We start from the raw sequence: 23539 nt of genomic DNA, 5'->3' as shown, positions 1-23539 counted from the left end.
TTGGCGGGTGCCCTCCCAGTGGGGATTCTTGAGCAAAACGCAGCAGCTGCACTAGCAGCTGGGCATGGGGGTCATGGCTGGGCGGGAAGGACGATCCTGCCTCAAGTGGGAGAGCCTGGGTCGGGGAGGGGGACATCCACACATTCTGGGGACCTGAGAGGATGAGCCACAGCAGATCTGTGCTGTCCGTCCCTTGGGAGCATGGGTCCCTGTGTAGTTCTCCCACTAAGACGAGACAGCAGGGATGACAGAGCAAGTAGAAGCTAGCATCTCCTGGGTGCTTCTCATGCGTGAAGTCTCGTGTAAGCTTCCTGCTGTCCAGTCCTTAGGAGACACACCTTATTGTCGTGTCCATTTTGCAGACCAGGAATCAGGCGTGGCTGGGAAGCGTTGGCATAGGGGCAGAATGGTAGGCTCCCAATCAGGAGTCTCCCAACTGGACAGGGAATGGATGGAGTTCCACCACTCCATGTTCTTACCTCTTTGCATCCGAGTTTCCTGAGTTGTAAAGTGAAGGGGGTAGGCATTTCCACCCAGGGTTGGTGTGATGACCAACGACATCATACGTCAAACAACAAAATATGCTGGATATGTGGCAGCCACTTGCTTTGTCTTCCTGGTTCTGTGGACATGGAGTCTGTCCCCCTCTCCATGATGTCTGAAAGAGGTTCTACTGAATTCTGAGGCCAGTGGATCCTTATAGACACCTTGTCAGGGACCCTGGCCCCAAAGCCATGGTCAAGTGCAAAGGCAGTGATTAAAATGATGATTACTCCCATACCTATCCCCTAATCTGGGTCTCCCCAGCTTGTCTAACTGTCAGGCAACTCTTGGAGGTCATCTTCATTAACCATATTTTATAGGTAAAGAAACTAAGGCACAGAGAGCTCAAGTAACTTGCCCAAAGTCAGCCAGATCATTAGTGGTAGAGTCAGAATTTAAACCCAAGGTCCCAATGGCCTTTCTGAGACCCTCGGAATTTGTAAAAAGGAAAATGTAACCAAGTTGCTGGGCACAGGGTCTGACTCTTCCAACATTCTGTTCTCCGTCCTTCATGTGAAGCAAAAACTCCTCACCAGACAGGAACAAAGGACTCAGCTTAGAAGTCTCCTCTTCCCGGAAGCCTTCCCAGATGCTCCTTAGTACGGGACCCTCTCTGTGCTTCTGCAGCATCCACAGCACACCTCCATCAGCCAACTTGCCCCCAGCACTGCCAGCATCCGTTCCTTCCCCCTCTCCCCACTGGGCCAGGGCCTTGCCAAGGGGTGCCTGCTACCTGCTTGCTTAATGCCATTCCCTCTCTCTGGTTACAGAAATCAGTCCCCAGTGTTTCTTTTGCCCTTTGTAGACCTGCCCTCCCCGACAAAGCTCATGTTCACCAGTCGTAATCATGACATCTCCCAGGTGTCAGTTACCAGGTGTTAAAGGCAAGTTCAAGACTTCTGTCTCTAGAGTCCAGGGCATGAGGTCTCTGGCAGCTCCTGGAGGCAGTGGAGCTCCCGGTTCTTGATGTGCAGCAACAAGATTTAAAAACATGTTGGGTGGCTCAGTGGGTTGGGCGTCTGCCTTTGGCTCAGGTCATGAACATGGGGTCCTGGGATCTAGCCTAGTGTCGGGATCACTCAGGACTCAGGAGGGACTCTGTGTCTGCCTCTCCCTCTGCCCCTGCCCTGGCTGTGCTCTCTCTCTCTCTCTCTCTCGCTCTCTATCTCCCTCTCTCTCAATTAATAAAATCTTTAAAAAAAAATGAAAAAGAAAAAGAAAACATGTCCCAGCTGCCCCCCAGGTGCAGGGCCATGTGCAGTGTGAAGTGTGTGGCCGACAGAGGCTGAGCTCTCTGACGTGGGAGGGAGAACCAGGAGTGAGGCTGGGCTTCCCTGGGCCGGTACTTGTGCCGGCTCCGTGCCCAGCGTGTCGTGCCTGGTCCTCCTCTGATCCACTCGGTGGCCCTCCTTCCCCCTCGGACAAGCGCTTGTATGGACCTTTCTGTATACTCTCCTTTAATTGTGCTGAATCCTGTGCTTTGGCATAAACAGATGCAATCTTTAGGGGGTTTGACGTTGGTAAAATACACATAACCTGAAATCTACCATTTCAACCATCTTAACGTGTCCAATTCAGTGGCACTTAGCACATTCAAGCATTGTGTAACCATCACCACCTTCTAATTCTGGAACATTTTTGTCACCCCCAAGGGAAACCCACCCACTACGCAGTCATTCCCCGTGCCTGCCTCTGCCAAGTCCCCAGCAACCACTGATCTGCCTTCTGTCCCCAGGCATTTACCTATTTTGGACATTTCACATAAATGGAATCACACAGCATGGGGCCTTTTGGGTCTGGCTTCTTTCACTCAGTATCGTGTTTCCCAGGTCTGTCCGTGCTATGTCAACGCCTCATCCCCTTTTACAACTGAGTAATATTCCACTGTGTGGGTAGACTACATTTTGTGACTCCATTGATTCACTGAGGGGCATCGTCTACCCTTTGGCTATCAGGAATACTGCTGTTCTGAATATTCACATACAAATATGTGTTTGAACACCTGTTTTCAACTCTTTTGCATACATCCCCAGGAGTGTGATTCCTGGGTTGGATGGTAATTCTGTGTTCAGATTTTGCAGGCATCACCAAACTCTGTTTCAACGGGATTATACTGTATGTTTCTTTTTTTTTCTTGTTTTTTTTTTTTTTTAGAGAGGGAACATGCATGGAGCAGGGGGAGGGGCAGAGAGAAGCAGAAGGAGAGGCAGAGAATCTTAAGCAGACTCCACACCCAGCCCAGAGCTCAACTCAGGGCTCGATCCCACAACCCTGAGATCATGACCTCAGCCAAAATCAAGAGTCGGATGCTTAACCCACTGAGCCACCCAGGGGCCCCTCACCATTTTATGTTTCTACCAGCAAATCTTTGAGGGTTCCAGGTCCCCCCTGAAACTTGTCGTTTTCCTGAAAATCTTTTTAAGTACGATTACCCCTATTTTCTAAGCATGTGGGAGCTCAGAACAGTTCAGTAAGTCGTCCAAGGCCACACAGCTATTTGCTGGCAGAGCTGGAACCTGAGCTCGGGTACTCTGCACTCTTGACCGTCAGCCTCTTCTCTTCCAGGGCTCCCACGAGGCCGGGGTCCTAGGCAGGTGGTCCATAGGAATTTCACTCTGTTCCTGGCTCCTGCCTCTGCACTTGGCCTTCCCCCGCCTAGCACAGCTTGCCCTCCAGAGAGGTCCCACTGAGTGCGGTGCTGGGAGCATCACCCTGGCAGCAAGAACAGGAAGCGTTGGCATCCAGGAAGCAGCGCCTTCCCCCATGGATAACACATTCAGACACCACCCACCCCCGGCCATCGCCTGAGGAGGCAGGCGACTCCCTGAGTAAATCTCACTTGGTCTCAAAATAGGAGACTGTTCCCTGGTGGGTGACCTTGGCTTACACCTCTTCATCCTGGAGACCCGAGATACCTTGATCACCCTCTCCTTGCTCTTCCGAAGGAGCTCAGGGGCTGGCAAATGCCTGGGGCCAAGGCCGGCTCCATCCTTCTAGGCGGGAGGCATCTCCGTGACGGAGTACAGAGGGTGGGCTGTGAGTGATGGGTCAGGAGGGCCCCCCTGTTTCCTGGAGAGGATGCTGTCTTCTGGAGAAGGTAGACAGGATTTGCTCTGTGCTTAGAAAATGCCCTTTTTTTTTTTTTAAACATTCCCTATCAGGATAGCCTGATCACGCTCCCTACGCACCGTCAGTACCAACCCTACCGTGAGACCACCTACGGCCCCATAGTAGTTGTCTTGGCCTTACTCTTGGATCTTAACCCTGACAGCCTGAAGCCTGCAGCCTGACACCCCTGGGATATGACTCCTGTTTGGTACTGTGGGGCCACTGAGGTTCTGTGGTCTCAGAAGCCAGGCGCAGAGCCCACGCCTACTTCTCAGTGTCTGGGTGACCTCAGGTCAGTGGAGGGTCATCTCAGTTCCTACGTGAATGGGCACTGTCCATGTGGCACTCCCAGAGTCATCACAGGGACTGGGTGAGATCGCTGTGTAGAGAAACAGCTGGAACGCTGCCCGATCGAGGCAAGAATTCACAAACACTAGCTTCCTGAAGCCCTAGTTCCTAGGGAGTCCTCATCGGCTATAGAAGTGATGGGTGGGGTGGCCAGAGCGCTTCTGGACGTCAACAACCTAGAGCATTTGTTTGTTGGGATTTGGGAATCCCAACCCCCCTTCAGACGCAGAAGTCCATATGGGGAGTTCCTGTGTCCAGCCCGAGCCGCAATAATGGTGCATGTCGGGAGAGCGTCGATGTAATTGTCATCCCAGGGATTCCATGTTCGTCCTCCCTATGCAGGTGCAGAAGCTGAGGTATGCAGAGGGGAGGCCACCTGCCCAGGGTCACAGAGCTGATAAGTGAGGCAGCAAGGATTTGAACCCAGAGCAAATTTGAATGAGGGACTCTTGACCTTTGTAACCTCTTGGGATACAGCCCCAGGTATGAACTTGGCAGTGGGTAGGTCCTTCCACCTCTCGTGCTTCCTTTGCTCTGGGAGCACCGGTTGACCCCTGAGGACACAACAGAAAGGGTTCCAAGGTGGGAGCCCCCACTTGGCCCTCTGTGTCCTTGGCTGCCCTGAGCTGTCCCTCTCTTGACATCTTCTGTGGGACGTTGCTCCAGATTTGCAGGCAACCCCCCCATGCCTTTCTTTCATACTACTCTCACAAGAAACTTCTAGAAGCTCGAGGTGGGAGCAGCTGCCGCGTGCCAGGAGCTGTGCCCAGCCCCACATACCCTACTGTATTTCATCCTCTTAGTACTTGTACAAGGAAGGATTATCTTACATTCCTAGTTGAGAAGATGGAGGGCCTAAGAGGTTGACCAAAATGTCCAGATGAGAGCACACAGTGTGCCACCCAAGTTGGGCGGTTCACAGCCAGAATTTGGTTGATGACCATGGGCGGGGCCCTGGGTGTGAGTCACTTAAGGCACTACTCACTATGCCTTAAGACATGCATTGTGACTGCCTCCGTTAAGAACAAGGCTCTGCAAATTCAGACTAAAGTGTTACTGGCTGATGATGCTATTTGCACCAATTGGATGTCAACTCAGCTTTGAAGGCATTTGAGCCCAAGGCAGGTAGGAATTTTTCTGTGCAAGAGAGATGGGTTTGGGGCTGCGGTAGAGACCCCACTTCCTTCTCTTCACCTTCTCCCTTATCACCCGACCAGCTGGTGACCAATTTCAGACCCTGCTGACAGTCCCCAGTGCTGCGAGCAGAGAGGAGCCAGGACATCCAAATCAGATAAGTAGGTGGCCCTTGCGCATTGACTGAGAACACGTTGTCAACCCAAGTGTGGGCAGGCGATGGCCAGCCATTAAGGGAGCGCTCCTGGGCTCACCCGGCTTCAAGATCAATTCATATCAAAGCCAGAGCCGACAGTTGTTTTCCATCGCGCTTCTGTGAAGGGAAATAAAACTGGGGAGGCGCAATATAGAGACATCATTCTGCGCTATTGATTTCTTCCACTCCTTCCTCCTTCCCTCCGGAGCAAATCATCTGTCTCCCTCCTGATGAATGTGTTGTTGTGGGAAGGATGAGGCGGACTCCGCATGTGAGGGGCCTGGAGTCACCGCACCGGGCAGGAGAGGCTGCGGAGGGGAGAGAAGTCAGCCAAGGGAGGGAAGAAGAAACGGCCCGCTGGGTCCCCTTCCTGCCCCGGGGAGGGGAAGATCCAGCACAGGTCAGTCCAGGAGACCCCGGATGCCCAAGTCCTGGGGGTTGCACTTCCTGGGCTCTGTCCTGGGGTCTACCTGGGGAAGCACCCCGCCTCTTTGTGGGGAGAATGGGGTGAGCACAGGCAGAGGACTGCAGCCCAGAGGATGCAACTTCACGTCCTCCCTGGGCAGGACACCTCTCTCAACCTTGGGTTTCTTGCCTGCAGAATGAGTGATGCCGTCGATAACACCATCTTCCTAGACTTGATGGGAGGATCCAGGGAGGTCACAAACCGGTATGATAGTATTTCATAAAATATCATTGATGCTGAGGGTCAAGGTCAATGCAGTAGCTCAACAAACCCTTCAGTGCCATGTGGTTTCTCTGTTTGCCTGATGACTGACCCCAGGTCCCTGAGTGTATAACATTGTGGGATGAGTCAGACGACAAGGTTTAGAGCACTGTGAAGGTGTAGATTCAATAACGGAGAAAGATGATGAAGCAGAGGAATTAAAACCCCTTCTTCCTCTAGGAGGTGGGTCCCAAGACAGCTCCCTGCTCCATCTGGCCAGGAGCTGAGCTCAGTCAATCATCAGAAGCCAGCGGAGGTGAGAAAGCAAGTCAGTAGTCATCCTGTCTCCAACCTCGTGAGCTGCTCAGCTCCTGAGAACAGGCCTCGAGCAAATACCATCCATGGGTCTGCACGGCTCCCCAGCACTCCCCTGCTGGTGTGGGCTCCTTTGTTCCCTCCTTGTGTGCCCCCCTCCTTTCCGCGGCAGCCCCATTCCTGCGCTCCTAGCCAGGGACTGAAATTGACAGGGGGAGGGGGCCTGAGGACCTCATTAATGGCCTGCCGAGTTCCGTGTGACTTGGGCATTGCAGACGGAGGTCACTTGTCCATTAAGCTATGGAGCTGAACACTCCACTTAGCAGTTATATATGGGACACAGTTAAATAATGAAAATAAAAATAGAACATTGCAAGAGCCTGGGGCAGACTGGCTTATGCCCCAGGAAGAAACAGAGAAGGCCATTCTAGAGAGAGGGGAGGGAACTCGCTATCAGCCTCCCTCTGCCATGAAGCTGCTCTGGTTTGAAATACATGTTTTTCTTTATATATAGGTCATCTTTTGTTAATTTTTAACTTATCGTTCATTTATACATATACACGCATGCGTCCAGTGCTGCTTCTATAGCACATTGGGAAATTCAGAAAAGTAAAGAGAGCTAGTCTTCCGTCCTCTCCCTGACTCCATATTTCTGGGTTGGGGTGTTAGAGATCTCGGGTACCCAGGAAAGAAAGGGAAAAAAAAAAAAAAAAAAAAAAGGAGGGGGTGGGAAAGCCTTGGGCTCCAGCCTGCACCACCACAATCAGCCAGCAGGGGGCAAGTCAGCCTCCAGCCTTCTTAACTAGTCTTAGTTCGGGGAAGACAACCAATTGTAAAAAGGGGAAAAAAGATCATTATGTCACTTTAAAAATGCGGTGCATACTTATTAAACAAAATAAACTATTAAATAGTCAAGGAGGAAGAATAAACATATTCATCATCTTACTATCAAAACAGCACTCTCAATATTGTTCTATTTGTCATTCCTGATTCTTGATCTACAAATTGGCAAATTATTGCTATTTTGCATCCCCCCCCTTTTTTTTGAACATTGTCTTACCAGCATTTCCTTCCATGACAACATGGTCACCGAGGACAGGGACTGTCCAGGAATTGTTCCCCAAGAGGATAAAGCCGTAATTTATCTAACCCTTCCCTTTCAGAAAGGCACGTTGGTGGTTCCAAGCATTTCACTACTAGAAGCAATAATGAGTAAACACCTTTGTATTTCCGTGCTTCTGTCTGTATCCATTTCTGTATCAGACATTCCCAGAAGTTGAATTTTTGGGACCAAAGGTAGTGAACATAGGTAAGGCTGGAAGCGTGTTGCCCGGTGGCTTTCCAGAAGGGGAACCCCACTTCACTCAGTCCCCAGCGGAGTGTGAGAGTTATGGTTTCAGAGGGGAAGTTGTTGTTTCTAATTGAGCTTTTTGTTTTGAGGTCACCAAAGAATCGCATGCAATGGTAAGAAATCACACAGAGAGATCCTGTGTACCTTTTACCCAGTTTCCCCCAATGGTAACATCTCTAGCATCACATCCCAAAGCACCACAACCAGAACCTTGACATGAACACAGTCAAGATGCAGCACATTTCCACACCACGGGGACCCCCCCCTGTTGCCCCTGGCCTTCCCCCCCCTCACTCTGGCCTCTGATCCCAGCAACCACTGATTTGTTCTCCAAGTCTTCATTTTTGTCATGTCAAGAATCTTATGTAGGGGCACTTGGGTGGCTCAGTGGGTTAAAAGCCTCTACCTTTGGCTCAGGTGCACCTGTTGTACCCAGGATCCTGGGATCGAGCCCCACGTCGGGCTCTCTGCTCAGCGGGGAGCCTGCATCCCCCTCCCCCCACTGCCTGCCTCTCTGCCTACTTGTGATCTCTGTCTGTGAAATAAATAAATAAAATCTTTAAAAAAAAAAAAAAAGAATCTTACGTAAGTGGAATCACGAGGCAAAAAGCTTTAGAGAGCGTTATTGTCAAAGAACAGATGAGACAAGATTACAAATAGGAGACCTAAACAAAACACGTTTTTGAATCGGCTCCTCTCCAGGCCAGCACTGTCCCGCAAAAACAGAACGTGAGCCATGTGATGTCATTTAAAATATTCTACAGCCTCATTAAAAGAGTATAAAGATAGAGTAAAATTAATATCTTTTATGTAGCTCAATATGCCAGCTCAACGTGTAATCGATGTCTTCAAAACCACTAATGAGATTTTTTACATTCTTTCTCTGTAGTAAGTCTTAGAAAACACATGTGTATTCTCTGCTGACGGCGCATCCCAATTTGGACTGGTCGCATTTCAAAGCATTGCAGAGGGCACCTGGGTGGCTCAGTTGGTTAAGCGTTTGCCTTTGGCTCCGGTCATGATCCCAGGGTCTTGGGATCGAGTCCTGCATGGGGCTCCCTGCTCAGTGGGGCGTCTGCTTCTCCTTCTTCCACTGCCCGCCCCCCGCGCACGCTCTGTCTCACTCTCTCTTTCAAAATAAATAAATAAAATATATATTTTTTCCAAGTGACCAAGAGCCACCTGCGGCTAGTGGCTGCCATGTTGAATAGCTCTGCTTTAGTCCAGATGAAACCAAAAACAAACCATGAGTGTGGGGTCTGTACATCTCCAGACCTGTGAGGGTCCCCATGTTGGCTCGTGGCTCCCAACCTTGGCCATACCTTGGAGTCATCTGGAATTCTTTTAGTCTTATGCCTCACCCCACCCCCACCCAACAAGAGAGTCAGATATAATTGGCCTCGGAAACAACCCAGCAGTGGGATTTCTTTTAAACTCCCCAAGTGACACTAAGAGGCAGCAGGGATTAAGATCGACTGGTTTAAGGGCTTGAGGTTGTATCCTGTCCAATCCTGTCTGGCCCTGAGGATGCCATTCTCTTTTCTTGTCTCAGTTCCTGACCTGACTTCTTAGAGAGCTGGTGCTTCCCTCAGAAGCAGTTCCTGAGGGTTTCTGTGCCTTCCAGCCCACAGAGACCCACCCCGGTCTCTGCCTTATTCAGTTGGAGACCGTTACCGAGGCTAGTTTTCACGGGAGATGCACACATGCTTCCTCACCCATTGCTCCCGCCCCACTGGCGCCATCTTGTTACCCTGAGTATTTTCCCCACTGGGATCAGCCTCCTGGGTGGCCAGTCTTGCTTCCTTTTTCTGGATCAGGGAATAAAGATGAACACTGGTGGAGAGCCCATGACCTACTTTATGTCACGGAATCCTCAGAGCCACTCCGTAAAGAAGCCATCATTCCTGTATTATTCATGAGACTCAGAGAGGCTCAGCGAGTTGCCTGAGGCCCCAGGGCCCGCACTGTGCTTCTGGGCCGGCCTGGAACTAATGGGCCACTGCATGATGAACCGAGCAGCCAGAACCAGGCTGAGGTTCAGGCCCGTCCTGCCCTGCCCCTCTTTTTTCAGACCAGGGCTCCTCCGCACCTGACGGCTCTCGGGTCTGCGAGGTAGGTCACTGGCTGAAAAGGAGGAAAGCAGCAGCCCTTGCCTCCCCCACCTTATCGCCAACCGTCCCAGGCCCAGGGAAAGGTGAGACCACCCCTCCCCCTCCTGTTAGCCCTCAGTTCCCTCCCCAGGTTTTTACTTTGTCATCCAGTCAGGAAATATTAAAATCTGTTTAAAAACTCTGTAAGCACTTTGACTTCATCTATCGAAGGTCATGAGACATCTGCTGGGGCAGAGACTCCCAGGGACCTTCCAGGGACCACGGCCCACCTCCCGGGACTGAGAGAGCCCACGGACTTCATTCCACATCCCACATGGGGCCATGGGCCTCCTGATTCCCAGGGAATCCCAACCAGGCCATCCGGGGACCTCAGGGTGGCCCTGGCATTGTTTCGTCTCAAGTCATGGGGAGGGGCGCAGAAGGCATCCACCTGACAACTGACACCTCAGAGAAACGCGTCACCCCCTTCTATGCTTCTCTCTCCTTGGCCATCTCGTTCCAGAGTATCGCCCTGCCACGGCGGGCACATGGTCTTCCTGTCGGCGCTAAGGTTCAGGAGTCCTAGAAATCCGGGCTTGGGGCTGTCGTTCCTGGGTCCATAGCAACCCAGCTGGCTCTCTGTGTGGCCTCGGACTTGCGACTCAGTGGGGACAGGGCTGGGCGCATGGACAGCGGCAGGAGATGGGACAGTGAAGCGAGGGGAGGCGCGACAGGGCGTGCCACATGCTCTAAGAATCCTGAGTTATGGGAAAACCTGCGCGGGTGGGGGGCTGGGAACCGGTGCTTGGTGGGAGGTATTTATAGCCATGCGGGCACAGGAGCAGGGGTGGGGGGGGCTTTGGAACCTGGCCAGGCCCCATGGACTGCCTTGCCAGAGGCGTCAAGCAGCAGTGTGGACCTCCGGGGGAGGCATGCCCTTTGCCAGGCTCCCAGCCGGCCTCTGGGCCCCAGTGCGGTCCAGGCAGCTTCTCCAAAGCCAGAGCGGTTTTCTTCCCTGGGCTGTTCCCACCCCTCCCTTCTCCCAGAAGGAAGACTCGGAGGCAGCAGAAGCCTGTCTCAGAGACTCCTCCAAGCATGGAGGGGGCTGGACGTGGCCAGGAATAGCTCCGAGTGTCCAGCAGGAAACACTCAATGGCTTTTTTCTGCGCTTCTGCCTCTCTTCCTCCTCCTCCGTGATCATGACCTGTATCGTGGCTTTTTCTAAGGAAAACCTCTGGCGTGGCCATCCACCTGAGTGATGCAAAGACCAGACACCAAAGGGCTTGAAGCCTTCAGCCTTTTCCGTCTTCAGCAAGAGGCTGGTCGTGCTGAGAAAAATCAGAACCAAGTTTGCACTTGACAGTCAGCCAGCAATCTCTCCGCCTTCTGGAAGCGAGTTTCCAAGGTGGTGAGCTAAGTACTCTGTGGGAAACTCAACAGGGCCCCTCTCCGAGAACTTGTCCGTAGGGACAGACGAGAGGCAGTACAGCATAGCAGAGGATGAGGCCAGGGAGCTCGGGTCAAGTCCTAGCTCCTCTGCTCACTGGCTGGTGACCTCAGGCGGATGCCTTAACCACCAACCTCCCCGCTATCAAGTGGGGCTAATGACCAGGGTTAAGCTGATCTGTGTGCACTTACTAGGCGCTGGGCTACTATTCTTATTTTAAACTAGATGCATTTAAACGAGCTCATTTAATCCTCATTATCCTATGAAGAAGGTTCTACTAGTATTATCCTTATTTTAATAACCTTGCCTACCGCAAGGGGCTTGTTGCGAGGGTGAAATGAATTAACCCGGGTAAATTGCTTAGAGCCGTGTGTGGGTCAGCCTGCCGGAATCAGGGAGGTAGAAGCATGCACAGGTGAGAGAAGCCAGCAGACCCCAAGTCAGGGAAGCTGAGGACAGGAGAAAACTCCAGACCTGGCTCTCCCTGCAAGGTTTTGCAGACTGGGTCTGATAGATGGCCAGTGTCGCCAAAATTAGATCACGCCTGAACATTTTTCCTGTCTACACATATTAAGACACGGGGTACGGAGTTATTTTTCATTCCTGGCTGGCTTTTATTGCACCCGATGGCTGTGGGAGCAGGGTCGTTACGGCTCGCCGGCAGTGAGGGCGGTGTGAATGGTGAGGGGGTGGCCCCACGAGTGGGCTTCTAATTGTCAACAGTGAAGACGTTGGGCCACTGAATGGTGTTGTTTGCAGCCCTCATCGCCTGTTTAAGTGGAATCTAAAAGAAGCAAGTATGCAACCCTCTCTTTCCTGTCTTTTTTTTTTTTTTAAGATTTTATTTATTTATTTGACAGAGAGAGAGAGATCACAAGTAGACAGGCAGGCAGAGAGAGAGGAGGGAAGCAGGCGCCCCACTGAGCAGGGAGCCCAATGCGGGGCTCGATCCCAGGACCCTGAGATCATGACTTGAGCCAAAGACAGAGGCTTTAACCCACTGAGCCACCCAGGTGCCCCTTTCCTGTCTTTTCTAAAGGGGATTTGAGCGTCCACAAATCCTGCAAAACACGAATCCATTTCTGTCGGGGTGGGAGTTGGAGGGGGGGCATTTCCACGTGGGGTTAGCGTGAAGGGTGGCCCGGCATCTGCTGGAGGGCTGGTGCATCTCCTCCGCTGCCGGGTCCCCCATGGGCCACACAGTGAGGGTGTGACTGGGCAGGATAGAGGGGAGGGTGTCCCTGTGGCTCATGGTAGTGGCAGGGCTGAGAGCTCCAAGGTACCCACATATTCACTCAAGAACCCACCTCTGTGTGGTTGAAGACAGTGAGTTCTTTACATTTCGTGCGTTAAATGGGAAAGAGGTTGGTCTCCATCACCGCATGGGGGAGAACTGCCCAGACCCCTGGGCTTAGGGGCCGGACATACCAAAGTTTGAATCTAGTCTCTGTACTTAACAAGCTGAGTGACCCCTGTGTCTTCAACCTCAGGTCCCTCTATGTAAAGAACGAATAATAATGCAACTTGGCCGGGTAGATCTCAGGGCGAGATTATGGAGGCCCGGTAGATAAATGCGCCCCGCCGGTGGCAAGCTGTCATCACCCTCTTCGTCATCATCATCCTTGCTTGTCCCGTTCTGACGCTCATATTCCATGGGTCTGGCAAGCACTCATAGTTCGGGCATGGGGAATGAAAATAATCGTCTCCCTTACCTAGTAATCCGCCACGGCAATGCGTGCCCTACACGCCCTCCCTTTACTGAGCTCGCGTTGTGAGTGCTTTAGCCCGTGTCGGTTCACTAGTCCCCCAAGCTCCCCTGCAAGGAAGCAGTACCATAATCCAATCCTACAGGTGGAGAATCCTACAGAGAAATCCTAAAACAGCCCACCACGGTGGGTATCTCTCCAGCCAGGAACTGGATCTGAAACTTGAATTCATTGAGCCACAGAAGGGGGGCTGGCTGGCAAAAGGGGTTAGAGGAAATGGAGCTCGTGTCCTGCCCAGGTCCCCGTGGGGAGGAGGGGGGACTCAGCAAACAGGCAGAGGTGGGGAGCCACCAAGAGGGAGTGGTGACACGCTGTCTGAGAGGAGAGTCACAGCCCACCCCTGTGTCCCCTGCACCTCTGCGGGACGCCTTGCCGATGCAGACACAATGTCGCTTCCCAATGGCTCAGTCCCGCTCCTCTTCTCTTCAGGCTGCTGGGAAGATGGGACCCCAGCCTCCAGACGACCCACAAAGGGAGGCCATTGTCATGTTTTCATTTCTGCCTCATCAGGAGGTGGATCAACATCGGGGCAGGTAGGGGGGAACCTACCCAGGAGGAGGAAGAGGAAAGGGCACCGATCTCGTTCACTTCCTCCTCAAAACATTGCCGTAAGTGGGAGTTGTTGGTTTTTAACCTAAAGCCGCTGCCCACGTACCTGTGGGATAAAGTGACAGGGCAGCCCTCCTCCCCTTGTTTACACTGACTCAGGGGCTGGTTCTTCCCTTGGCTCCCCGCGAACGCGGAGGCAACCTGCGTGGCTCTTCTAGTCTCTCAGGAATGCGCAGCGCCCCCATCCAGTAACTCAGCTGTTCCAGTCCCAAATGACAGCCAAACCTTCCAACCTGAGGCAAAATGACTGCACTTGCCCACCCTCGGCTCAGCTGTGTCATGGTGGGAAGCCTTTCAGAGCCCTGCAGAGGGGTACAGCTGGCCTCTTTTCTTCTTTGCGGCACCCCTCCCTCATGCTGCAGGCTCAGGGGGTAGGATGGTGGACAGGAAGAGGAGGCAGGAGAGGTAGGAGTCTTACCTGACAGGTAGTCATGACATGGCATAGACTCTCTGGGTTTGTGAACGTTCACAGGGTTTTTGGACACTGTCCTTTCCTTGGGTTCTTCAGAGACACACATACACTCTCCCATCCGCAGTGCCTTCTAAGTTGTAGTTCCCCTCTTGTGGGTTTTATGTCTCTCATGGTTCGTTCCTCAAACTCTTGGGAATCCAGAGGTTCCCGCCCAGCTTCTCTCTGCTGAAGCTACTTCCCCTTCCTGGCAGCCATCTTGGATGGCAGCCATCTTGAGCAGGACCCTAGTCCCTTCCATGCTAGTGCTGTGCTCTCAGGCTTGGCCCACTGGTCTGTGGAAATGCTCCTACACCACTTGGTCCCACTAACCACGGACAGAGCAGCAGTGGCCTCTCCTTCCCTCCTACCACCGTGACAAATAGCCAACATCTCTCTCCTTTGAGATTTTCTGGGTCAGATTCACCCACCAGGCCACTGGACTCCCAGCATATACTGAATCCTCTCACTAAACCTGAGGCTTGGGGCAGGGATTTCCCATCCTCCTGCCTTCTCTGGGATAAGGTATGTTTAACAATGAGGGGCACTTCTGTAACCCTTTCACCCATTCTTCTTCCGAAATCTCTCATATCTTCAGTTCAGCCAACAATTTTGCCATCAGTGTGGGTGAGAACTCTAAGAGTCAGTTTCTAAGTCTAGGGTGCCCTGCTCACAGTTCTGGAATATAGTACCTACTATCTTAGGGATTTCATGTACTCTCTCTTTTTCTGACGCTTTCTCTCTATATATACGTGTAATTCATAGATAGATATACAGAAATATACATATATACTATAGAAATGTATATATATATAAAAATATAAAAGATAGGGCGCCTGGGTGGCTCAGTGGGTTAAGCCGCTGCCTTCGGCTCAGGTCATGATCTCAGGGTCCTGGGATCGAGGCCCGCATCGGGCTCTCTGCTCAGCAGGGAGCCTGCTTCCCTCTCTGTCTCTCTGCTTGCCTCTCCATCTACTTGTTATTTCTCTCTGTCAAATAAATAAATAAATCTTTAAAAAATATATATAAAAGATATTTTTATATATGTAAAATATTTACATAGTACATATGATTTTTTTTTTACCCAAGAGTATCATACTATACACAATGTCCTGGCATTTTTTTGCATTTATCACTTCATAATTAATCTTGGAGAGCTCTTCTTGTTGAACATACAGAGCTGCCTCATACTTAATAGTTACAGAGGATTCATTCTCTTACAGGGCTGAATCCTAATTTATTTAACCAGCTCCCACACTGTCATTTAAGTTGCTTGTTGAACATTGAGCACTGCAGAGATATCCTTGCACATACAATTTGGTGTATTGTTGTGAATATATCCATAGAGTACATTCCTGGCAGAATTATTGAATCATGCATTAATTACATTTTTAATCTTCATGTGTGTTCTTGAATAGACCTGCATATTCGCTTTCACCAAGTGCATATGTGTGTGTCTCACAACCTTGCTAGCCCTGGATATTCATTCATTCATTATTCATTCATTGATCCTTTCTCTTTGTCTCTGTCTCTGTATCTCTCTGTCTTGCTGGGAGTTTGCCAGTTACACTAGTGGATTTTTTATTATTAGAGGCTTGTTTTCTTTTCATTAATTTCTGCTATCTTATTGTTTTCTTCCTCCTAGTTGGAGAGGAGATTTATTTGCATTTTTTCTATCTTCTTGAGATAGATAATTAAATCATTTACTTTCAGTTTTTCTTTTTCTTTTTTTTTTTAAGATTATTTATTTATTTATTTGACAGAGAGAGAGAGATCACAAGTAGGCAGAGAGGCAGGCAGAGAGAGAGGGGGAAGCAGGCTCCCTGATGAACAGAGAGACCAATGTGGGGCTTGACCCCAGGACCCTGAGATCATGACCTGAGCCGAAGGCAGACGCCCAACCCACTGAGCCACCCAGGTGCCCCTGTTTTTCTTTTTTTCTAATACATGCTCTTAAGGCTATAATTTTCCTTCTAGCCTAACTTTGCTTTGTGCCACAAGTTTTGGTAAGTCATGTTTTCATCATTTTTCTGTTCAATGAAGAGAAAATCTTAAAATTAGAGGGAAAAGAAAGGCACATTAGTATCAGAGTAATTCTACATACATTTTTAAATCCATAAGATAGTTTATTTTTCCTTTTTACACTATTTTATTTAGACTTACACACATAATTACCCTTTTCATTCTTTCGCCTTTCCTCATTTCTATGCTTTGATACCAGATCATTCTGCTTGAAGAATCTCTTGAGTACTTTTTAAAGATGTATTTATTTATTTGAGAGAGGGAGGGAGAGAGAGAGAAAAAATGAGTACGGGAAAGGGCAGAGGGAGAGGGGAAGCAGACTCCCCACTAAGCAGCCTAACATGGGGCTCAATCCCAGAACCCTGAGATTACAACCTGAGCCAAAGCCAAATGCTTAACCCACCAGTCACCCAGGTGCCTCAAGTATTTATTTTGATGCAAATTTGCTGACAGATTTCCTTAGTTTTTATTTTTCTGAAAAAAAAATTTTTTTTTTATTTTATCTTCAATGTTGAAGGATATTTTTGCTGGGTATGAAATTCTAGGTTGATGACGGCTTTCTTAAAGCACTTTAAAAAGTGTCATCTTGTTATATCATGATTCGCATCATTGCTATTTCTGATGTCTCTTTTGTTTTGTCGAAGTCTTGCCTCTTGATGTGTCTTGTAATTTTTGATTGAACACTACACATTTTAATGGAAAATTCTAGAAGTTCTTAATGGTGTTATCATCCCCCAAATAGGATTTACTTTTTTTTTTTAGCAGTCTGTTAGATCAGAGAAGATTGCCTACATCCAATCATGAATTGAGCTGATTTGAAATAGGCTTCAGTCTTGTGGAGGCTGATCTCTTGTTCACCTGCAGTGTAAGCTGTCCCAGGTCCTCTCTTTGAAAGATTGAGCTATTTATCAGGTCTGCCCTACTTGGTGATGCCTGAACACTGATTATTGACCCTTGTAGCATCACATGTCTGCTGTAAGATCCTCATAGCCTTTTTTACAGCCTCTCAGACCCACATTCTGTATGAACTGACACATCCTTCAAGTGGAAAAGTTGTGCAACATGTTGGGCTTATGTCAGTGCATTTCCTTTATCTTCAGGTCTCGACCTCTAAAATCTTGGTTTCTCTGATTCCTCTACAATGTGTTCAAATAGATATTTTTCGTTTTACAAAGCTGTTCTAGTTATTTTCACAGGAAGGTTGGTCTAATACAAGCTAGTTCATCATAGCCAGAAATAGAAGTCTAAAAGTCTCTTTTTATTCTCATTTAATGATTTGTTTTATTTTATTTTTTCATTGACAGCAATATGTTTTGATTGTTGTAGCTACACAGCAAGCATAAATATCTGGCAGGTCCCATTCATCTATCTTTATTTTTTTTTAAGATTTTATTTATTTATTTGACAGAGAGATCACAAGCAGGCAGAGAGGCAGGCAAAGAGAGAGGGAAGCAGGCTCCCTGCTGAGCAGAGAGCCCGATGCGAGGCTCGATCCCAGGACCCTGAGATCATGACCTGAGCTAAAGGCAGAGGCTTTAACCCACTGAGCCACCGAGGCGCCCCTATCTTTATTTTTAAAAGGATTTTTCATGAGGGCCTGGATGGCTCAGTCAGTTAAACAACTGCCTCTTTTTTTTTTTAAGATTTTTTTTTAAGATTTTTATTTATTTATTTGACAGAGAGAGATCACAAGTAGGCAGAGAGGCAGGCAGAGAGAGAGGGAAACAGGCTCCCTGCTGAGCAGAGAGCCTGATGCAGGGCTCGATCCCAGGACCCTGAGATCATGACCTGAGCCGAAGGCAGCGGCTTAACCCACTGAGCCACCCAGGCGCCCCAAACATCTGCCTCTTGATTTTGGTGCAGGTCATGATCTCGGGGTTCTGAGATCGAGCACTTAATTAGGCTCTATGTGGGACATGGAGTCTCTTAAGATTCTCTTTCTCTCTCCCCACTCACTCTCTCTCTCTCTCCTTCTCTAAACAAAAAACAAAAAAACAAATATCAGAACAAAACAAAAAAGCTCTAAGTCTCCTCTCAAGTGCTTTTTATTATTCTAACCCCAGATCCATATGTCATTTTTCTAAAGAGAACTCATTGCATTGAATTCATCAATTAATTTAGAGAGAGTTGACATTTTTATGACATTGTCTCCCTACCTAAAAACATGATATATTATTTTATTTATGAGTTGTCTTTTATGTTTATTGATAGTTTGGAGGTTTTCTTTATACAACTCTAACACATCACTTAAGTTTATTCTCCTATAGTTTACCATTTTGTTGCTATATAGACAGTTTTATATTTTCCAACTGTATTATAGCTGTTGGTTTTTATATGTCATTACGTGTCCACCTGTTTACTTCAATGCCTAGATGTCTCAGGTCTTCATATGACCTACTTCCTTCTGATGCTGAGCCTCTAATGTGCTTGACCCTTAAATATTCCATACACATTTGCTAATGTTATGTGTCTACAGAAACACCACGGTGCCCACCAGGAAGACACCCTTTACATGACCATTCAGAGCACTTTAGCTCGTTCAGTGTGACGATCCTAAAATCTCTCCCATCCAAATGCCTTAGATGATAGAGAGGTAAGATAGGGTTGGTATTTGGCAGAGATATAAATGAAGGCAATTCTGCAGACGGCAATTGGCATGATAAGAGGGAAATTGGAGAATTGTATGGAGATGAAAAAGTCTGGGACACTTTGACCCTTTTCAGGGACAGATGGACCTTATTAATTCTGCCTTATTGCACACTGCTTTTTGGGAGTCAGGCGGTGGGACTTCCTGACTGCAGCCTTGTACAGAGATGGCCTGAGGTAGCCCAGCCTTATTTGATTACACTTGTAAATCCTCACAACAATCCTTCTGAAGCTTTCCCTGTTTTACAGATGAAGATACCGAGGTTCAGAGTGGTCATGTGACTTACGCAGGATGTGACATGGGAGAACTGGCATTCCAGCTCAGACCTGTCAGATCCCAAAGTCCGTGTGCCATTCACTCCCCAACACAGCTATAAACTCTAGGATTAAACTATGACCCTCAGGTCACCTGAGATTTCTGTCTTACTTAGGCAGTGAGAAGGAGATGCTAATTAAATGAGTAATAGTTATTCTGGTAACTTCTGCCGTAGAATATATTACCTCAGAATGCAATGATATAAGACACCAAGTACCAGGGGCACCTGGGTGGCTCAATTGGTTAAGTATCTGACTCTTGATCTCAGCTCAGATCTTGGTCTCAGGGTTAGTTCAGGCCCCTGAGAAACAAAACAAACCAAACCAAAAAACAACGACCATATTTTGCGGGTCAGGAATTTGAGAAGTGCTCAGCTGGGCTGTTCTTGTCTGGAGTCTGTTCTGCAGATGCTCTCAGGCTGGGCGGGGGCTACGGTGATCTGAAAGCTCAACTGGGCAAGGCATCCATAGTGGCCCAATCCCGTGTCTGGGAGCTCAGCTCAGGCTGTCAATCAGAACACCTCTTCATGGTCTCCAAGACAGTGTTTCTCAGCCAGGGGTGACTGTGCCACCCAGGGGCATCTCTGTCTAGTACAACAGGTGCACTAGCCTCTGGCGGGTGGCGGCCAGGGATGCTGCTGACCACCGTGCCGTGCACATCCCAGCTCCCCACCACAAGGATGCGTCTAACCCAAAATGTCAACAGGGCCAAAGTTGAGAAACTCTGCTCCAAAGCCTGGTGGTCTCGGGGGACTCAGACTTCTCAGCTGGGGACTGGCTTCCCCCTGCAGGGGCTCCCCAGAGAACCGGGCAGAAACTGCTTCTCCTCCTGTGATCCAGTCTTGTGATGTCAGTTCCATGGACTCTGTTGGTCTGAGTCATCACAAACCTGCCTAAACTCAAGAGGAGGACAGGGCTGGGGGTCCCACCTCTCAGTGGGAGGAGTGTCAAAGAATTTGTGGTCACTTTTTCGCCACCATAGAATGTAATGGGGGATCAGTACGAGGGGAAGCAAGCAGAGCCACAAGGCCACTGGGGGCTGTCCCCGGGTCACCAGCTCATTCTGCTATGTGTGGGCCAAGCTGACGCTGAGCCACCCAGCCCCACCCACAGGAGCAGCTGCTGTAACTGCCCGGAAGCACTGTCGAGAACCCCCACACCCCCAACCCTTCATCAAGCACTACTGGGTTTTCTCTGTATTCGTGGGAAACTGAGATCAGGATGTCTGCATTGGAGTCTCCTTCCACATTTTTTCTCCTCCCCAGTTAAACCCCGTCCACCCTGATGGACACACTCCCAGTTCTCCAGCTGGGCTCTCACTCGTGCCCATAAGCTCACCTGTCTCTGAGCACCTAAGCCTTCGCTATCGGCTTGGGCAGAGAGATGTGCCATTACTGATTTAATCTCCACGAGACATTTCTCCCTAATTGCTAGTCACAGATGATAATTAGCGACTGTTAATTCATGATAATTAGCAAGCTAATTCTTAGAGGTAATGGCACCAGGACAATCATCTTAAAAGGCTCGAAGATGCTGTGCTTCTGAGCCCCACACTCCAAGGGAAGACACTGCATTTTGGCATCTCTAGCCCAGAAATTAACTGGAGCCCTTCCATTGCTGTTTACAAGGGCAGTGATCAGACAATTGATGACTCTGATCTTTAGTTTTGTTCTCTGGATATATGAGTGGTTTTTTTGTTTGGTTTTGGTTTGGGTTGGGTTTGGGTTTTTGTCGAGCACAGAACAGTGTAAAGAAAATCCAATACACGTAACTTAGGACCTGGAAATATCCACCATCAACGTTTTGGTTTATGCCTTCCCAGCCTATGAATTTGTTTCAGAGTTGATCTCCTGGCAAATGCGAGGTTTCACCTCCAGCTTTATTCATTTAATATCATAGCAGAAATGTCTTGTCTGGTGGTAGCAACTTACCAAAAAAAGGTCTGCTTCCCCCAGGAGAAAAATCAACTGGATGTTGCAGCCGAGGGAGAGGATTCGTGAGAAGGAGAAGCGGCCGCGGAAAAGCAAAGACTGTGTAGGAACTAGGAATTCATTCCGGACCGGAGAGTCTTGGGGGGCCCGCTACCCCGCCCACTGAAGACCCTGCCTGGAAGAAATTGTGCGCACGCGCAGTCGTACGCGAGCCCGGCTCGGAACTAAGACAGGATCGATCCGTGGCGGTGCTTTCAGAGCGGGCGAGTGCACGAGTCCGCCCCGTACAGCACGGGGAGAAAAGCACTGCGCCAGCACTCCAGATTTCCAGTTCACACTCTTGTCCTTCCACGGAACGGGCCGTGCGATCTCAGGTAACTGTCTCCTCTGGACCCTGGTTTTCTTAAGCGTGCTTGGAGGGAAGCGTTAGTCTTCCCACCCTGAAAGGAGGTTTTGGGGAATCAGAAGTGCTGGGTGAGAGTTCGCCTCTCAATATGAGCAGATATACCGGCTGACTCCCCTAAAGGAAACCCAGGAGTGTCGGGAGTGTCCGCCTTCATGTAACGTTTGGCTATTTCCAAAGACAAGCTTCTGAGACACTGTGTTGTGTCCATTTCTTGATTCCCCAGGGACCTGCTCTGGATGTGCCTTTTCACCCCAAGTTTCATCTTTTCTTTTCTTTTCTTTTTTTTTTAGATTTTATTTATTTATTTGACACAGAGTGAGGATCACAAGTAGGCAGAGAGGCAGGCAGAGAGAAAGGGAGAAGCAGGATCCCTGCTGAGCAGAGAGCCCAATGAGGGGCTCAATCCCAGGACCCTGAGATCATGACTTGAGCTGAAGGCAGAGGCTTAACCTACTGAGCTACCCAGGGATCATAACCCCAGGGACCATAATCCCAAGTTTCTTGAACCTGTTTATTCCTGCAGCAGGGAGATGATGTAGCCAGAGCAGACTTGGGAATTAGACCTACATTTATATCAATCTCAGGTCACAGATATCACCCAACTGTGATGTCCCGTAGGCTGCATTACATGCCCGAGCCTCAGTTTCCCCATCCATGAAATGGGGCCATACACCACCTACTACTCACGGGGTGTCCTGAGGTCCCAATGAGGTACTGTGCACAAAGAGCTTTTCAGCCCTCAGCCCATGGCATTTACTTGTACAAAAATGCGATCTCGTAATGAAAGCGCAAATACAACTGTGATAAGTAAGAGGACCGTTTCTCACTCTGTGCCACCTTGCGTGGATTTGTTACACACTCTTGAAGGGTCTGGTCCCTTTGCCCAAGCTCACCCCAGGCTTCCGATCTGCTCCTGCAGTGTGGCTGGTGGGCCAGCCTCTGCCTCTTCCTTTCTCTCCCGCACGTACGGCTTCAGCTCCAATCTCCTCCCTACCCTCCCCTTCCTAGACCTCTCAGATCTGAATCCTTTTTTTGTCTCTCTGCCAAGCTTACTGTTAAAATTGGCCGTTCAGCCCCAGCGAGGCGCTGGCTGTCATGTTTCTGAAGCCCTGATCTGTGCCCCCTGGAAGGACGGGGGCTGGTTACCCCCACTGCCGTGTGACGCTCATTCCTCACAAAGCACACCGCGTCCGTGCTCTGTTTAATCCCCCAGCAATTTCGTGGCGTGATGGGGTGAGAGCTTAGCGTTCTTCATGGGGGGCAGCAGCGTTCCCAAAGTGGGTGCCATGGAAACAGATGCCATTTTGTGGGCTCAGGAGTTTGGAAAACACCACAATGAGCTAAACTGCACAAGCTTTTCAGTCCTGTAACATTAACAGGCAGCATGATTCTTCCAGACCTAGGTGTGGTGCTTCCCACGCTTTTCCCCCACTGGAGTCTTTGTTACGAGAATAATGCTCCACGGAACCCACTTGGGAAAACACTCCTAGCAGTGGCACAGGACAGGTTTCAGGAATGAGGCCAAGTGAAGTGTAAAGGCAGGCACCACCACTTGCTAGCTGAGCCATCTCAGGCAAGTTTCTTAACCTCTCTGATCCTCAGTTTGCTCACCTATAAAATGGGGATGGTAACACCGCTATAAGGATTAAAAGAGAGAGTCAGGTGCTTAGCAGAGTACCTAACAATGAAGAACATTTAATACACTTTGGCTTTTACTGTTATTTTCTTAGAGAAAAAAAAAAATGGCCCTCTGAAAGGTTACTGTTTCAGCATGACATGGCTAGTTAGTGACCGGGCTGTGTCCAGGCGCCCCACCTCTCACTTCAAGGCTCCTGGCAGCGCACAGAGCTCCTGCTCTCATTGGGGAGCGACTCCCTTCGGTCTCCTCTCCGTCCCTCACCTCCCAACCACCCCTGGCTTCTAACTCCCTTCCCTCTGGCAGATTGGGGTTTTTGTGAGCCTCAGACGGGAGTGCAAGGACCACAAAGTGTATGTACTAAAGTCTCAGTGGTCATTGCCTCGTCACCACCCGTCCTGGCAGTCCTGCCAGCCCCTTCCCTGGGCTCCTAGTCAGGAGGCTGCTGTTTCCTCCTTTTCCAGCTCATAAACTCTGCAAGCCACAGTGCCTGCTTCCTCTGCCTTGTCCGCAGCACCGAGCACGGAAGCCCAGGGCCCCCCACACAGAGCAGGTGCTTTA

At 49.6% G+C, this 23539-nt stretch overlaps 1 protein-coding gene across 6 annotated transcripts in view; it reads left to right on the top strand.

Moving 5' to 3' along the window:
• CACNG5 (calcium voltage-gated channel auxiliary subunit gamma 5) overlaps positions 1-23539 on the top strand; it is a 40201-nt gene that overhangs the window by 5787 nt on the left and 10875 nt on the right. For 4 of the 6 annotated variants that reach the window (XM_032322259.1, XM_032322258.1, XM_032322261.1 and 1 more), the window contains exon 2: positions 20961-21310. The exons of 1 other annotated variant lie outside the window; for it this stretch is intronic. The gene's annotated coding sequence lies outside the window, so the exon portion shown is untranslated. Of the gene's footprint in view, positions 1-4341; positions 4483-20960; positions 21311-23539 lie in introns of all 6 variants that reach the window. One more of the 6 variants, XM_032322262.1, reaches the window with a different exon arrangement.

Source organism: Mustela erminea, chromosome 18, assembly GCF_009829155.1.
Source record: "Mustela erminea isolate mMusErm1 chromosome 18, mMusErm1.Pri, whole genome shotgun sequence".
NCBI lineage: Eukaryota > Metazoa > Chordata > Mammalia > Carnivora > Mustelidae > Mustela > Mustela erminea.
The sequence above is the reverse complement of the archived record's forward strand: the minus strand, read 5'-3'. Positions and strand labels throughout refer to the sequence as shown.